This window comes from Mauremys reevesii, linkage group 2 (assembly GCF_016161935.1).
Source record: "Mauremys reevesii isolate NIE-2019 linkage group 2, ASM1616193v1, whole genome shotgun sequence".
In the NCBI taxonomy this organism is placed as follows: Eukaryota; Metazoa; Chordata; order Testudines; family Geoemydidae; genus Mauremys; species Mauremys reevesii.
In genome coordinates this window covers 253,456,056-253,472,323 of record NC_052624.1, presented here as the reverse complement: position 1 = coordinate 253,472,323, position 16,268 = coordinate 253,456,056, and the positions used below count along the sequence as shown (strand labels likewise).

The 16,268-nt window shown below is 42.4% G+C and overlaps 1 long non-coding RNA gene across 1 annotated transcript; it reads right to left on the bottom strand.

Annotated features, from left to right (window-relative positions):
* Positions 1 to 995: 995 nt before the first annotated feature.
* Positions 996 to 3,679, bottom strand: LOC120399029. Its single transcript, XR_005594890.1, has 3 exons — positions 3,451 to 3,679; positions 2,332 to 2,388; positions 996 to 1,727 (listed from the first exon to the last, which is right to left on the bottom strand). It is a non-coding gene; the product is annotated as an uncharacterized LOC120399029 (long non-coding RNA).
* Between the last annotated feature and the right edge of the window lie 12,589 nt (positions 3,680 to 16,268).

Sequence of the window (16,268 nt, the reverse complement as noted above, 5' to 3'; positions counted from 1 at the left end):
TCCATGAGGGTTGTATGGCTGGGCTGTTGGCCCCGTCATCTTAAATTGAAAAAAAATCCTTACCTATGATTAGTACTATCCTGTCATTTTCCATTGCTTATTTATATATCATCCAAACTTTAAATTACCTGTAAGAATTTCACTTTTTCTGTGGCTATCGTACTGTATGGGTTTGACACTGCAATCCTGCAAAGATTTAGTCTTTGAGACTACTCATGTGTGTAAAGCATAAACATAAATTTTTAGGCCCAGAGCTTTAGTTTATATTCCTATAACTCCACTTTTGGTCAGATCATGACCCCCCCGGGGGGAATCTTCTGAGTCCCAGTTATCACTCTAACCACTAGACAATCCTTCCTCTCCAATCTGCTGCAGAAGCCATTATCAAGCCATTAAAAAGACATTATCAGGTCATATTTGGCTCACAGTTTTCACAAAAAACAAAATGTAAGACATATATTTTTGTCCTAAACTAATACTACAGGCTTGGGTTGCCAACTTTCTAATTGCCCAAAACTGAACACCCTTGCCCCGAGGCCTCACCCCTACCCCTCCCCTTCTCCGAGGCCCCCCCACACTCACTCCATCCCCCTTCCTCCATCGCTCACTCTCCCCTACCTTCACTTACTTTTACTGGGCTGTGGCAGGCAGTTGGATGGGGGATGGGGGAGGGCTCCAGCTGGGGGTACGGACTCTGGGGTGAGGCCAGAAATGAGGGGTTCAGGGTGTGAGAGGGTGCTTCGGGCTGGGGCAGGAGGTTGTGGTGTGAGGGGTTAGGGCTCCAGCTGGGGGTGTGGGCTCTGGGGTGGGGCTGGGGATGAAGGTTTTGGGGTACAGGAGGGGGCAGGATCTTTGTTTTTGAGTATGTATTATTTTAATGTGATTTTTGTCCTTTGAAAATGTATACATAATCCAAACTTTCTGATATCTGCACTGTTGTTCTGATGGCATCAGATGAACTTAAAAAAGTTTCCTATTTGGTACCTGATGAACTCTTTTAATGTAGGAAGAATTCAAATGTTCTCATCAGTAATGTTGTGAAAAAACCACTTAACATAGTTACAGACTATTGCTTTGTAGGATTTAAAACTGGTTTGCAACTCTTGAGGACTCTACTACATATAACTAATCTTTTCCTTTTTTTAATGACTACAGAACTGGTTCCTATTGAAATGTACACAAATTTGTAACACATCAGGTCAGTTTAAAAAAAAAAAGATTAGCAGAACTTAAATTGAATGAATTAGGTACTTACAGACAAAAACACTGATATTTCATAATCCTTCTGAGGCTTTTTTTTTTGGTGTGTGTAAGATAATGGATTTTTTTCTGCATGTAGTATTATCGTTTCAAGAATTCCTAAAGGCTGACACCTGAATCTTCACATCTTTGAGAGAAGAATGACTGTGTAAAACTCATTGGCAGCTCATTGATATGATTGCAACCTCACAACACTCACAGGAACCTTTAGTAGCATCACTAGACTCTGAAAAAGCCTTTGATTGAGTTGCTTGGAATTATGTTTTTATAGTCCATGAGAGAATGGGATTTAGTGACCACTTTATCAATTGGATTAAATTGCTCTATCCTGACCCCCATCTTGGGTGATCACCCAAGAGTATTTCAGAACCATTCTCATTACAGAGGGGAACAAGGCAGGACTGCCCACTGACCCTTGCTGTTCTTCAGCATAGTTCTGGACCTGCTGGCATGCACAATCTGGGGCTCTGTGGAAAGAAAAAAATATATGCTGTATTCAGACAGTGGGCTAATTCTACTCTCTAACTCACAAAGGTTGATTCCCCAATTGAAACTCATTGAAAGGTCCAGGGGCTTGTCCACATATAAGATTAACTGGACAAGTCTGAGACTTTAAAACTAACCAAATATACTTATCTGGTCTTGCTTAGTCAGTGGGATTTCCAATGGCATTAAAGTATCTAGGACTTCTAATCTCCAGAGCGTTAAAGCAAATAGCTAAAATCAATTTAGACCTGATTATCACACAAATCATGTGAGATGATTCAATGGGAAGCTTTTCTCCTCGACCTTTGGAGAAAAATAAACCTGATAAAAATGAATGCAGTATCTAGATTAATATATGTACTAAGCAGACTCCCACTCGAAATACCCCAACACTCTTTTCCAAAAGCAATGATATCCTTACAAAAAAATGTATGGAGAACAGGGAACTGCCCACTCATCTCCCTTAAGAAACTTCAGTTGCTAGTTAAACTAGAGGGGTTAGATTTCCAAATCTGAGGCAATATTATTACACTTTTATAATAAACAAGGCTGTGCAATGGACATATGCTATCACAAATAAGATACCTGCATGGGTGAGTATCAAGAAGGAGCTGTCCCCACAGCTATCCTGTTCTCGGTATACTGTAGATATTAAAAAAAAAACAGATCAAATCCCCACAATCCATGTGGCCTGTCAGATATGCGCCAATTTAGCATGCCAACACAAACTCCACCCTTCATTCCATGTAGCGGCCCCAATCAGAGGGACTCCCATGGAAAAAACTGGAGGGAATGAAGTTGAAAACTGGATGAAATTCAGAATGTTACATGTATATATCCCAATTAATAGCTGCTTTTACTTCTCTCCAACTATGATACAGCCTTCTGGCAACATATTCAAATTTGTCACCTCCTCACCTCAGAATTCAGCTTGGAAGCATTTGCAATGGCCAAAGCACCAGAATTCCTCACATTTTAAAGAGAGGTATACTATTTCCCCAGACTGGCAGCTACACTGTAGGAGTTCCTAATGCCCCACCAATGAATTAGAGATGTAATGACAAAAAAAATGGAGTAAATAATTGTCTATGAATACCTCACCTCCACATTGGAATAGAGCAATACAAGATTTTAACGCCAATGACATCTCATTAAAAAAATCTTTAGAGTGCATTGGTCACCCCAAATGCACCCCACTTTGCAAAATTAAAGCTACTGCAGTGATCAATGCTGGAAGTATGGGAGTGAGGAGCTCTGTTTGCACATATATTTTGGGCATGCCCTATTGTTACAAGCTTCTGGGATGGTATTAAAACCAGAATTAACATGATCCAGAGAATTCACTTGAACTGAGAGCAGATAGCCTCCATGTACTGGGTTTGGGACCTAGTATGCAAGTATCACCATATCAAAGGCGATGGCTACTGTGGCAAAGTTCCTCCTCTTCTCTAGTAGGTCCTGTGCTTATTGGCAGATTTCCTCCCCTCATTGGTCTTCCCCTTGGATGAAACCCACAGTCTGGATCAACTCCTCCTATGTCAGATTAGGAGTAGTGAGGCTTGGGGGGAACCCGGGCCCGCCCTCTACTCCAGGTTCCAGCCCAGGGCCCTGTGAATTGCAGCAGTCTCTATAATGCTGCTTGACCGCTACAGCTCCCTGGGCTACTTCCCCATAGCCTCCTTCAAACACCTTCTTTATCCTCACCATAGGATCCTCCTGGTGTCTGATACTGCTTGATTGTATGGTGTCTCCTCAATCCTCCAGTAGTACATCTTCTCAGTTCTTAGTTCCTTGTGTCTCTGGCCCCCAGCTCCTCATACACACTTCCTTCCTTTGGCTCCTCCTCCCTTGACTGGAGTGAGGTCCCCTTTTTATACCAGGTACCCTGATTAGCCTGCTCTGATTGGCTGCAGGTGCTCCAATCAATGTAGCTCTCTCCGGTACGTTCTAGAAAGTTCTTAATTGGTTCCAGGTGCCTTGATTAACCTGCCCTGATTGGCTGCAGGTGCTCCAATCAATGTAGCTCTCTCTGGTGCCTTCTAGAAAGTTCTTAATTGGCCCCAGGTGCCTTGATTACTCTGGAGCAACTGCCATTTTGGTTCCGATCGTACTAGGGATTTGCTTAGCCTGGGACTAACATACTTGTTCCTCAGTACTTTTCTGTAGCTATCCGGCCTTGCTCCATCACACTACATAGAGCTTTACTAGTTGCAAGCCAGCAAATGTTGCTACATTAGAAAAGTAAATCCTCCCCAAGGCACATGGGCTGGTATAATGAACTGCAGGACCTGGCAGCAAAGCCCAGAAAAATTTCAATCCATTTGGAAAGTTTCCTGGTACTGATCAACTACAGGAGGCTTGGGTGAGAAGTGGGAATTAAATTCACACTCCCTCTCATTGTCTCCCTTCCCCGGCCCGCTTCCCTTTGATTTCCTTAAGTTTTTGGGTTTTGGTTTTGTTTTGATATGTGCCATAAAAATCCATGAGCTGGGAATATTAAATTAATACATGGGAATCCAAGCCTTGTGTAAATATCTTGGGTTTTTTTCCTGAGGTATAGTACTTTTGTTAGTTTGATATGTTGGCACCTAGAATTTGTTTGGTTCATTATAAAAAAATTGAAAAAGTTTAATAAAAAGATTTTGTAGACTGTATCGATTCAATTGAAAATTTGATGAAAAATTCTCAAAACATTTCATTTTAATAAGGCTGAAGGGCTTCCTTTAAAATTTTATATTATAATAGTCAAAACAAAGTTCCAAGAAAGATCTTCAATAAAATTATTTCAATATTTGTGAAACAAAATTTTGGGGAAATGTTGTTTCATGGGAAATTTCCACTTTTCATTCTGATTTAGGACAAAAGTAAATTTTTAAATGTCAGAATAGAAATGCTGAGTTTCAGCCAAGGCTATTGCTAACTTTGGCTTTAACTTCTTTGTGTCTCCATTTCACCAAAACAAAACGAAGATAATAAAATCCACTTTTGTAAAGTACCTTCAGATTTGTGTGTAAAAGTGCTCTATAAATGTTAAATATTATTATTCTGAAAAAGTAGTTAGTATTCCAGGCACCAGGAGAAGTCCCTTTCCTAACTGAAATGAAATGAAATTTCAGTACCGTTATCAAGCTCAGTCTGATTCTAACAGAAATTTAGTTACCCTCCAATTTATATGTAAGTCTCTATTTGTAGGAGCCAATAGAAGAATTGTAACAGTCACAAAAGAAAACAGGAATTTTAGAAATTTGCCATAGACTCTGTTATAGCATTTTTTAAAATGCCAATTTAATAAGCAGCTATTTCATTAAACTTCCTGATGTCAATAATATTTTGATAATTAAAGTAATACTAGAAGCAGCAAAGAATCCTGTGGCACCTTATAGACTAACAGATGTTTTGCAGCATGAGCTTTAGAAGCTGCTTGATAATTACAGATTTTCCATAGCATTGTGCAATCAGTACAACACAGTCATTCTTTTAAAGTACTGTGATTAACATTTGGATTTCTAGCAATACTATGTTTTGGCAGCAAAACTAAATGAGAGTCATCTGTAGCATGAGAAACAGCCTGTGTGTTGCGGAGGTTCAGTAAAAGATCAGTTTCTTCAGTGGGCAAGATTACACTTGCCCAGCAATTTAGTATTCCATAGGTGATCGCATTTCAGCTTCATATCCTGAGGATTATATCTCATTGTTATTCCTAGGAATCCAAAGGATCATTAATTTAGTATTTTGTGAGGGAATGGCTGAGAAATAGCTTCCTTCTAGAACTAGAGAAAAAAGCAGGCTCAGCCCTGCAAACTTTATTCTATCTTTGCTCAGACATAAATTTTGTTCAAGTCACTGGAAGTTTTGCCTAAGTAGGAGGAGTGCAGGATTTGAACCTTAGTTTGTGATTATACTTTAGTCTTCTGGCAATTTTGATGATTCAGGTAAGGAAGCTGCTGGCTATGTTCACACTTTTAAAAAAAAAGTGATGTGGGGGACCACTCTTATTTAAGATTTTTAATAATGACCTTGCACAAAAAGTTGAAGTGTGCTAATAAAATTTGCAGATGACACAAAGTTGGGAGGTATTGGCAATATGGAGGAGGATCAGACTATCGTACAAGAAGATCTGGATGACCTTGAATACTGGAGTAATAGAAATGGGATGAAACTTAATAGTGCAAAGTGCAAGGTCATGCAGTTAGGGACTAACAAGAATTTTTCTATAAGTTGGGGATTTATCAATTAGAAATGATGGAGGAGGATAAAGACCTGGGTGTATTGGTTGATCACAGGATGACTATTAGCTGCTAATGTGATGTGACCACGAAAAAGGCTAATGCAGTCCTAAGGTGCATCAGGTGAGGTATTTCCAGTAGAGATAGGGAAATGCTAGTATCATTATACAAGGTACTGATAAGCCGTCATCTGGAATCCTGTGTGCAATTCTGGTCTCCCTTGATGATCCAAGGAATGGAAAACCTACCTTATGAGAGGAGACTCAAAGAGTTTGGCTTATTTAGCCTAACCAAAAGAAAGCTGAGGGGAGATATGATTGCTCTCTATAAATACATCAGAGGGATGAATACTAGCAAGAGAGGAATTATTTAAGTTATGTGCCAGTGTGGACACAAGAACAAATAGATACAAACTGGCCATCAGCAAGTTTAGGCTTGCAATTAGATGAAGATTTCTAACCATCAGAGGATTGAAGTTCTGAAACAACCTTCCAAGGGGAGCAGTGGGGGCCCAAAAACCTAACTTGTTTCAAGACTGAGCTTGACAAGTTTTTGGAGGGGAGGTATGATGAGACTGCCAATGGCACGTAGCTGATCTGTGACTGCTAGCAGCAAACATCTCCCAACAGTTGGTGATGGAACACTAGATGGGGAGGGCTTTGAGTTACTACAGAGAATTTTTTCCCAGGTGTCTGGCTGTGTCCCCACATGCTCAGGGACTAAATTGCCATATATGGGGTTGAGAAGGAATTTTCCCCAGGTCAGATTGGCAGAAACTGGTGTTGTTCATCTTCCTGTGCAGCATGGGGTATGGGCACTTGCAGGTTTTAACTAGTGTAAACTGATGATCAAGTATAAACTCATGTAAATCATGGACTTCAGTAATTCAACCAGAGGTTAGGGGTCTATTACAGGAGTGGGTGAGTGAGGTTCTGTGGTCTGCAATGTGCAGAAGATCAGACAAGATGATCATGATGGTCCCTTCTGGCCTTAAAATCTATGAGTCTTTGAGACTTATTTTCCAGTTGCAGAGATATAAAAGTTACAGTAAATATTGTTCTTCAATATTGCTTTGTACGGGCTCAGTTTAACATTAAATAGTCTCAATTGCTGCTGGTCCTCTATAGCCACTAATTACTATTTCTTATTGAAAACTGGTAGATATGGAATAAGCTGTAAGGTAACAATATTATAGTCACAAGTCTCAGAAGACAGTAGGCCAAGGAGGAATGGCTTGAAGCTAAGTGCAGAATTCCCAAACAGCTGTGTCAAGTGGACATTAAAGGAAAATGCAGTTTCTGCAAAATAGGAAATTTCCCCAGGAAAATTTTGATTTTGTGGAACTGTTTCAATTTCCCATCAGGAAAACTGAAACAAAGTATTTTGTTTTGGGTAGGTTCAACCTGAATGTTTTGAGACAGTTCAGCATTAAACAGCATCCTTCTATAGTGCTGCAGTGCCTCATGGGAGCTCTCATGTGAATGTTTCATGCCTCCATTCTCTCCTATGGGCTGGGCTCCTGGGCTGAACAACTACATCTTCTATAATGCAGCTGGTCATACGAAATGGCTCAAGTTGTCTTATGTTGTCCTGCTGTCTATAATGTACTAATATTAAATCCCTTTCTTCATCCAGTTGTATCTCCCTGCCTCCTACCCTGATGACTCTGATGGAAAACTATATTGTTGATCTGAGACGGTCAGCTAAGTGTGTTAGTGAGCTGAAGAGAGACAGCTGGGGTTGCTCTGTGGACCCGTCTATGAGATGAAGCTGAGATTCTCCAAACTGGCCAGTTCAAGACGACTCTATGCTGAGACGCCAATGTCTTAAAGGGACAGTGTTCTATTTTTGTGTGTCTCATTCTCCATCTTATTAAGGGCCTGATGCTCCAGCACAGGTCACTCATCCAGAGGCAAATTCTGTATTAGAGAAAGGATGAGGAGGAGAAAGGAGCAATTATCTCTGGCAGGGTGTATTATGTTTTCTGACAGCTGTTTGAGGCTTCTAGGAAACTTGTGGTAGTCCTTGTGGGCGTGAATTAGTGGGAGAAGTAAAGGTAAAGCAGTTAATAGTCCACGATACATAGATTTTAATCGCATGGCTCTACCCTTTATTACTTAGATCTCAGGATATGTGGTATCAATACGCCAGGGCCTAGGGCTGTAGCATTTCTGCCACAGTACGATATGGGGGGTGGTTCTGTTTCAGAGTGGGGAGGAGCTGGTGTAATGGAAGAACTCCCTCTCCCTCCCCCCATTTTGGCATCCTGCTATTGAGGGGGGAAGAGGAGTGATCAGCCCCTGCACTGTGCCAAGGCCTGACACAGCTACATTTGATTTCAATGCTGCAGAATCAGGTCTTGCAAACCATCCTCTGTTAGACAGTATGTGTTCCTCCATCCCTACTGCTGACTAATATTGACAACACAATCACATTCTGTTCATACATTTGGTTTATTTTTCATCAAAAGAAATGGCTATCTTACCATGATCTGAAAATCAGAAGAGTCGGGGTTAGTGATCCACTGTCAACTATTACAAATTTTACCTTTGTGAATGGTGATGCATTTTATTTAGCCATGGGCCTGAACCAAGCCCTCCTGGATTTTGGAAATGCCTGGATACTAGTGTGACGGAAGGGTATATGTCTGTACAGTCTGTGTTAAACTGTGACCATCAATTGGCATTATAACCACTATTTTGAAGAATGTGACCTACATTTTGACTACGTAACTGTAACTGCCTAGAGATCAAGAGGAGTTTTTTGTGATGCTTCACACTCCCTGAAATGCTAAAACAAGACCCATCAGTGGGGACTGTCTTCCAATCAAAGAGGTCCACCCTTAGAACAAAGGTTTTGCTGCAGAGAGTAGCCAGGCTGAAGGAAACTGGTTTTACCCATTGGGACTACAAGAGGGCTGGTACTGCTCAGATAATCACCTAACAGAATTCTGAATCTGATTAATTGGTCACATGACAGGGAAGAGAAACCTTATTTAAAGGCTAGATCTGCTCTAGCCTTGTCCTCTCATTCAATGGCCAACCATTGCCAACCAAGAGAAGGACTGCAGGAGGGCATACCTGCCTGACACATAGATAACAATGTAGTAGGAAGAGAGCCTGAGACATTAGCCCTTGTATTAGAGGCCTGGTATGAGACAGGACCTTCTCACAGAATCTGGAAAGAACAGGGCTGATATTGCAGAAATACACATTATTAAGAAGTGCTAAGTACAAAGTACTCACGCAAACACGTCTCGATATCAAGTGGTATCAGAACATCACGATATGAAAGATGGTACAAAAACATTCCCCAAGGATAACAGGGGCGCACTGACATAACTTGTTTATATTGGGGCATAAAGACGTATCTCAGAGGGATTATCTTTGGCCAGCCTAGGGGGCAATGTAAAGTCCCACCACTGACTGAGCTGCATCCACTGTCACAGGCATACATGTCTTAGGTGTAAATCATGATCTGAGGACTTGTAAACTCTGCCAGGTGCTATTACGGTGCTTCCTCAACAATAAACCTGGCTGGGTGCCTTCGTACCTTAATGGTTCTTGTTGTCATTGGGCAGTTTGCTTGAGGTCTGCTGTGCCAACTATCTGTGCAGAGCTGGGACAGCACACAGGGAAAACACACACATGCAGCCAAACATCTGACCACAGGCCTAAGGACTCACAAGAAGCAGAGAGCATAGGCTCAGGGGAGAGAGTGTACAGATTTTTGTTCTTTTGCCGGAAGATTTGTAACTCTTGTATGTTTTGCAAGTAAACATTACTGTGGTTTTCAAAACTCCTGAGCAAAGCCTTAAATGAAATTGGGCCCAGCTCTCCTGTGCCAGTCCAGGTGTGCCCTGGCTTTGTGTAATGAAGAAGGAGGGGCTGCTTCTGGGAATTGTAAGTGAAAGATAGTCCAAAGGCGAGGGAGAACCTAGAGTCCAAAGAGATTGCTCAGAAGAAGAGCTGAGCTGGTTTGAGCATTTCAGGGAGGGGTTGCCTCTGAAGGGGAGAACAGTAAGAGTTCCCTAGTGAGCAGTGGAGCCAGATCAGGCTGGTGAAAGGTGCCTGCAGGAAGACAATCGGGGTGTAGGGTGTGGAGAGGTGGGCGGAGGTACGGAGTGTGTCACCTACAAACTTCTCCAAACCAGAGAGGATTGGAGAGGGCTGAGAGCTGCAGAATAAGATACTTGCCAGAGAGGGCCTGAGGGCTAGATAAGGCTGAAGGCCAGGAATGATGGAAAGGTGAGCTTGCTGATGTCTCCTGGTGAGATCTTGAACCAGACCAGAGAATGAAATAGGGCAGAGGTATTCTGATGTGGGATTGTTTCTCTCTCTCTCCTCTTGAATCTGTTTCACTGTGAATAAATAATGCAAGAGTGAGTGGAGCAAATTTTTAATCCATGGTGAAACAGTCATTGTGACAGAAAGAGAGTGACTCTGTAGTCCAGTAGTTAGAGCACCCATCTCTCCAGTCCCCCTGCTCCAATAACTCTTTAATCATGTATCCAGAGTGGAACAGTTTCCAAAGGAGAGATGTGGGGAGCCCACATCAGACTAGTTCAGTGGTTAGGGCACTCTGAGGGATGGGAGACCCCTGTTCAAATCCTTTCTCCCCCCGAAGCAGACAGGGGATCCCATGTCCCAGATGAATACGCTTACCACTGGGCTAAAAGTTAAGGTGGGCACCACCACTATCTCTTTCCCCACCTAAATTTGGGACCTGATCTGGTAGGCAGACTCTAAGCACACTTACTGGATCGGACCCCACAAGTACCTTAGGCTTCTGATCACCTGTCTTTCCCAGTTGGAGAATTACTCTGGGGCTTAGGTGAGAGATAGACCTCTGGCCACCTAGAGGGAGGCAGTCTTGTACATGCCCAAAGGCAGAAATATAGGTGCCTAGTGAATTTTTACTTTGAAAATGAGTTTAGGCACCTACAGATCTCATCAGAAGTTTTGCAGATTGCAGTACAGCCAAAACGGGGGCTGAAGTGCCTAAACCCAGACATAGACGCCTAAGTACCTTTGTGGATCTGGACTAATGTCTGCATTCAGGATTGTGGTTTAGAGCACTGGTTCTCAACCAGGGGTCTGCAGCCCCCTTGGGGTCTGCAAGGAGGTTATAGGGGGGTCCACCAAGAACCAGGCTTTTGCCCCGAGCAGGGGGGATTGGGGAGCGAGTGCCACCTTCCCCCCGTGACTCACCACCAAGCAGAGATGGCACATAACTCTTATGGTGGGGGGTCACAATTTAAAGGTTTGGGGAGAGGAATGTGATTGCCCCATGCTTTGAAATGTCTCTATGCTGAGGAGCTGCAGCAGCAGAGCTGGGATCTCCAGGGCAGTGGTGAGCGAGCACCTAAGGGAGCATCTCATGACAGCCAGGCTCCTCAGGGAGAGGCAATAATGTGTCAGGTCAGGGGCACAGCTTGGAGCTGTGCTGCCCATGCTGTCCGGGGAGCATCCGTCCGCGTGGAAGCGGCCTGACTTGGGAAGCAGGGCAGGGAAGGCTGCTGGGCAGCTAGCCAGTGTCCCAGCTCCTACAGAGAGGGAGGCGCCCGAATGGGCCAGGCAGCTCCCACCAGCTTCTGGTCTGCCAGCTCCTGGCAGAAGGTGACAGTTTGAAAAACCTCTGGGCTAAATGGAAGGCAGAAATCTAGAGGGGCACAGTTGACACCCCCTTCCCCCCCGCCCATGCATTGCCTCTGCCTCAGGGCCATGCAGCCTGTCTGGGTTGAGGGAGAGGAAGTGCAACCAAAAATTGCAGCATCACTGTAGAAGAGAGATCTCCCCTGCCATCAGAAGGGATTCCCTCACAGCCATTGACTCCACAAGCAGGCAGCAGCTAGCCAAGGAGACACACCACTGCTCTGCTACATCAGCACTTCAACAAACAGGGCCAAATGGAAGGCAGAAATCTTGAGGAGAGCAACGGACTCCATGTGCAAACCCTCCCCACGCTGTGTTGCTCTGGTTCCGGGTCCGCAGGCTTGTCTATTTAAGTTTAGCTGTCCCTGGGGTAAAATAAAAAACGGTTGAGAACCATTCTTTTAGGGGCACAGAGCTAGATGCAGCGGCTGGATGCTGCCCAGATGCTGGTGGCTTGGAAGAGCCAAAGGTTGGGTGCAATTACAACAGACTTGTGATTGTCCACTAGCGGGACTCAGCCAGGTCTCTAACTATTAACTTTGGGGCAGGTCCCATCTGTACAGTGAATTCAACTCCCAGCGATGAACACCTCATACTCTTTTCTTTTGGATCAGGGTCCAAATGCTGTGGCTTCTGTCTATAGGTAACTTGATTTAAACTTGTACTCACATAGTTAGTGCTATCTCAGATCTATCTCTATTACACTGCTGTCAGTGGCCATTGATTTCACCCACTGCAGCTTGATAGACCATTTAATTAACATATTAATCTGTTTTGAATATGCAGCCTGCGTAGGTGATAGAGAGGTGTACAGTGTCGTAACTAGCTCATCATTAAGCACTATCTTTATACAATTAACCCTAGATTTATACCTTACTCCTAGGATTCCTTAATCCTATACCTTATTAACAGATTAGATCTTTTTATATATATTCTGTATGTGAATGCAGTTTTGTATGGAGTACCTTGCAAAGCCTGTGAATGTAATTTCTTATAAGAGCAGCAGACTTGTAACTGCAAAACAGTAACTGGGCTATGCAATGGTTCTTGAAAATAGCAATAGGCATCTGAATCACTTACCATCTGATGGCTGTTTGGTGAGTTACGAAATGAACTTGGTGTTATTCACGAGTCCTTGACCAGCACTACATTTACTTTCATGACTGAGACACAGTGACAGAGCGGTGTGGGGAAGTTTGTACTGTTTCTTCCCAGGCTGTTCCTGTTCCAAGAAGATTTCATTTCCAAACTTTAAAAAGAAGTTTAAAAAATATTGAAATCAAACTCCTACTTTTTCTTGTTCTGTGTTGAGAAAAGAATGAAGCTATATGTATCTGTGCACGGGAAGTGTCAGCTGACAAGGCAAACATCAACAGGTGCCAAACACAGTAGCCAACTTTCATGTGATAAATAAGCACCCTCACTTTCACAAGAAGCCAAAAAACAAACTAATCCCATTTTGAAACAAGGCCAAACCAAGCCAATCCCTAAGAACCCCAACATTCTATGTGACTAGATCCCCCTGGTGTGCAGTCTGCGACTGTGCTGGTCCCACTGTGCACCCGACTCTCCCCCCCACCTGCCCCTGCTTGCCCCACTTTGCCCTTGCTTGCTGGGAGCAGATTAAAAAAAAAGAAGAAGCTACAAGCCAAACAAGCAACAAGCAACTCACAAGCCAATTAAGCCAAAAAAGAAACCCAATTTCTGCATTTTTTTCCCATGGGTTTTTCCCATGGGTTCTGCATTTTTTCCCCATGTCTGGGGCCAATGTGAAATGCTTTCAGTGGGGCTGTCCCGCTATCTGGAGTGGCTCACAACCATGAGTGCCTACCTCAGGGCAGACTGTCAAAAACAAGGCAGATGCCCTGAACTGGTGGTATATTCTATAATTAGGTTTTACCAAGTTGGTAACAAATGTTCACTCTTGGATCACTTTAACAGTCTTACCGTGCAGTCACAGACAGTCCCCTTGGACTCTCCAGTTTATCTTGCCACCCAGGCAAACTGTACTTAGTGATAAATGGTCACTTACACCAAAACAATCACACAATATTCAGGTTACTTCTAGTCTCAAGAGACCAGTCACTTCCCCCAGTTCAATTGGTACCCTAGATCTTAGATCAAAGACTGCGCCTGTAGCCAATCCTGTAATAAAACTATCTAAAGGTTTATTAAGTAGGGAAAAATGAATTATTTACAGGTTAAAGCAAGCAAATATATGCAGCTGCAACCTAAATCTTAAGAATGGCAGAGTTGTAGTGATCTGTCTATTCAAAGTGTCTTTCAGGACAGACCCAGGAAGCAGCCCCTGGGTATCTAGGGCTTTAGTTTGGTGTCTCTGGCCCTGTGAGAGTTCAAAGAGTAAAGAGATGAAAAAATCTTAACATCACCTATTTTTATTTCCCCATTCCAGCATTCAAAGCAATGGGATGAGGCCTTCTGAACTTACTTCCCCATGGGTAGATAGGGCAATTAACAAAACTTGTGTCTTATAATGACTCACTTACATTTTGATCATTCTCCTGGATGGGTGGGAGGAGGGACAATTCCTGTGCCTGGGTTTACAGGTTCAGAGCAAACATTTTCAAAGCAATAAAGCAAAAAACTGACATACATCCTCATAGCCTGGAATACAAACCTTACATGCAGCAACTTACAAACATTCTACACACTACCTACATTTTTATAAGATTAATACTTTTTCTGAGCAACACTAACACAAGTGGACTGATCTGGTCTCCAACTATGAGTTTGTCAGTTCTTAGCTAATACCTGCATCCTTGTCAAGAGCTGTCCTCTGGCCTGCCAGCATCACAGGGGCAAAAATAAGTTGATGGATAATATGCATTTTTGCCCTCAAACAAGATTTCTGTTGTTCTAGGATATATTTCTGGAATAAAACACCATCGGGAAGGACAAAGATTTACCTGCCTTATGAATGTATCAAACTACTAAAACCCATTGTCTAAATAATTATGCGCCATCCTTGTTAAAAGAACAGATGAATATAATGACCCTGAAAAGTAGAAGATGAACTTATTGTTAAAATATTAGATGCTGCTGCTATGTAGCACTATTAGATGTGTCTGCGGCCTTGATTTGCTATCCAGACTTTTAAATTTGACATGGACTAGTTTTGATAAACTCATATCATCAGTCTTTGTGTATTTATTGGACTAAGAACATAAGAATGGGTCAGACCAAAGGTCCATCTAACCCAGTATCCTGTCTTCCAACAGTGGCCAATGCCAGGTGCCCCAGAGGGAATGAACAGAACAGGCAATCATCAAGTGATCCATCCCCTGTGGCCCATTGACAGCTTCTAGTTAATAGCCATTGATGGACCTATCTTCCATGAGTTTATCTAGTTCTTTTATGAACCCTGTTATAGTCTTGGCCTTCACAACATCCTCCGGCAAAGAGTTCCAAACATTGACTGTGTGTTGTGTGATGAAATACTTTCTTTTGTTTGTTTTAAAGCTATTCATTTCATTTGGTGACCCCCGGTTCTTGTGTTATGAGAAGCAGTACATAACACTTCCTTATTTACTTTCTCCACACCAGTCATGATTTTATAGACCTCTATCATATCCCCTTTACTCATCTCTTTTCCAAGCTGAAAAGTCCAAATCTTATTAATCTCTCCTCATATGGAAACTGTTCCATACCCCTAATCATTTTTGTTGCCCTTTTCTGAACCTTTTTCAATTCCAATATATATATATTTTTAGATGGGGTGACCACATCTACGTGCAGTATTCAAGATGTGGGCGTACCCTGGACATATATAGAGGCAATATGATATTTTCAGTCTTATTATTTATCCCTTTCTTAATGATTCCCAAATTTCTGTTTGCTTTTTTGACTGCTGCTGCACATTGAACTGATGTTTTCAGAGAACTATCCACAATGACTCTCTTTCTTGAGTGGTAACAGCTAATTTAGATCCCATCATTTTATATGTATAGTTGGGATTATGTTTTCCAATGTGCATTATTTTGCATTTATCAACATTGAATTTCATCTGCCATTTTGTTGCTCAGTCACCCAGTTTTGTGAGATCCCTTTGTAGCTCTTCGCAGTCTGCTTTGGACTTAACTATATTGAGTAGTTTTGTAACATTTGCAAATTTTGCTACCTCACTGTTTACCCCTTTTTCCAGATCACAGAATCATAGAATCATAGAACTGGAAGGGACCTCAAGAGGTCATCTAGTCCAGTCCTCTGCATTCAAGGCAGGACTAAGTATTATCTAGACCATCCCTGACAGGTGTTCGTCCAACCTGCTCTTAAAAATCCCCAGTGATGGAGATTCCACAACCTCCCTAGACAATTTATTCCAGTGCTTAAGCACTCTGACAGTTTGGAAGTCTTTCCTAATGTCCAACCTAAACCACCCTTACTGCAATTTAAGCCCATTGCTTCTTGTCCTATCCTCAGAGGTTAAGAAGAACATTGTTTCTCCCTCCTCCTTTTAACAACCTTTTGTGTACTTTAAAATTGTTATCATGTCCCCTCTCAGTCTTCTCTTCTCCAGACTAAACAAACCCAATTTTTTCAATCTTCCCTCATAGGTCATGTTTTCTAGATCTTTAATCATTTTTGTTGCTCTTCTCTGGACTTTCTCCAATTTGTCCACATC